Source organism: Mangifera indica, chromosome 1 (assembly GCF_011075055.1).
Source record: "Mangifera indica cultivar Alphonso chromosome 1, CATAS_Mindica_2.1, whole genome shotgun sequence".
Lineage (NCBI taxonomy): Eukaryota > Viridiplantae > Streptophyta > Magnoliopsida > Sapindales > Anacardiaceae > Mangifera > Mangifera indica.
The window spans coordinates 28,022,172-28,024,121 of record NC_058137.1 but is presented as its reverse complement, the minus strand read 5'-3'; the positions used below and the strand labels follow the sequence as shown (position 1 = coordinate 28,024,121).

At 33.9% G+C, this 1,950-nt stretch overlaps 1 non-coding gene across 1 annotated transcript; it reads right to left on the bottom strand.

Annotated features, from left to right (window-relative positions):
• Nucleotides 1-1,611: 1,611 nt before the first annotated feature.
• Nucleotides 1,612-1,718, bottom strand: LOC123196087. Its single transcript, XR_006497599.1, has one exon. It is a non-coding gene; the product is annotated as a small nucleolar RNA R71 (small nucleolar RNA).
• Nucleotides 1,719-1,950: the final 232 nt, after the last annotated feature.

The window sequence follows — 1,950 nt, the reverse complement described above, 5'->3', positions numbered from 1 at the left end:
CCAGCTGGAAAAGAGGATTAATTGAGCTAGATAAGGAAGGAGATTTTAGGAAGAAGGATATATATTAAAGATACATATCTTTTCCTTTCTTTTTGGGAAGATATGTATCACTTTGCTTGATTGGATTAGGATTCAATTTTTTTAGTAGGAAGATAATATATATATATATATATATATATATATATATATATATATATATATATATATATATTCTTATTTTTTTTATTGGAGAATTATCATCCATTGTAGAGAGAGAATTAGAGAGCAAAACATGTTCTACAGTGGCTGAGTAATTTATCTTGGTTAAAGGGATCTGAAACCATGGAACTACAATGATTGTGAGATTTATTTTCGTTCTTTAATGCATCTTTTAATTTTTTGAGTATTGGTTATCTTTCTGAATTTTATTTCATGATTGTGTTGGTTGATTTCTAAGATGCGCAATTAGTTTATCAATTAATATAATCTATTGCTAGTTTAGGTGTTGAATCCGTAATTGTTCAATCCACCTAATCGAAGTGGCAACTAGGTTTATCGTTTGCTGCGTCAGAAACTTTAAATCCTAGGAAAATAATCAACTGGATTAAATGCAACGTCGTACGCTTGTGTTGTCTTGCTTCGTTGGTCTTTCTAATTCGTAATGCTATTGTTTAATTAAATTCGAGATCGTATCCGAATTATTAATCAATAAGGGTTAATTGGAATACATGTTTTTGGTTAACTAATCGTAAGGAATGACAGGTTAATTCAATACCACAACGAATATTCAATTAATTAATGTGATATTTTGTTTCGATGATCAATCGTAGTTCCATTGGTGGATGTGACCGAAGACCAAGGTTTGTTAAATCAATTTATTCCTTTTAGATTACTTTTCTGAATTTTTATTTATTGTTTTCCATTATAATTTGCATTCAGTTCAAAACCCCCTTTTTATTTCTTTGTTTCGATTATTTGTAACGATGTACTAATCAAGGCTCTTCGAGGGATCGATCCCTACTTTCCTTTACTACATTTTTATTACAGGAATTTAGGATTTAATTTGGGTGTCAACGACAGCACGTACCAAATTTTGGCGCCGTTGCCGGGGAGTTTTTAATTTGTATGTTTGTTACGCGATCTTCGAAACAAGCTAGTTTACAATTTGATCCAGAAATTGAAAAGACTGCAAAAGGGTTGAGAAAAGAAACAAAAAGGAGACTGCACGCACACAAGGCAGCTCACGAAACAGAGGAAAACATGGCTGAAAATCAGACTTTAAGAGAGCTTGCTGCTCCAAATTTAAATCAACAACCACACTGCATTACTTTTCCGAATTTAGATGTTAATACCACCTTCGAATTAAAATCTGGACTAATTCATCTTTTACCTATTTTTCGTGGTTCTGCAGGTGAAGATCCTCATAAACATTTAAAAGAATTTCATGTGGTGTGCACCGGAATGAAACCGAATGGAGTAACCGAAGAACAAATCAAGATGAGGGCTTTTCCGTTTTCTTTGAAAGATGATGCGCAAGATTGGTTGTATTATTTACCCGCTGGAAGTATCACTACTTGGCATGAGATGAAAAGATTATTTCTGCAGAAATTTTTTCCAGCATCAAGAGCAGCCAGCATAAGGAAAGAAATCTGTGGCATTCGACAGCATACTGGAGAGTCTTTATACGAATATTGGGAGCGCTTTAAAAAACTCTGTGCGAGCTGTCCACATCACCAAATTAGTGACCAGCTGCTTATTCAATATTTCTATGAAGGACTTCTATCGAATGAGAGAAATATGATTGATGCGGCAAGTGGTGGAGCATTGGCTGACAAAACACCTGAAGCAGCCCGAAATTTAATTGCAAATATGGCATCAAATTCACAACAATTTGGAAATAGATTAGACCATTCGTCTCGGCGCTTTAATGAGGTAAATGTATCTTCTCTTGAAAGACGACTTGATGATCTA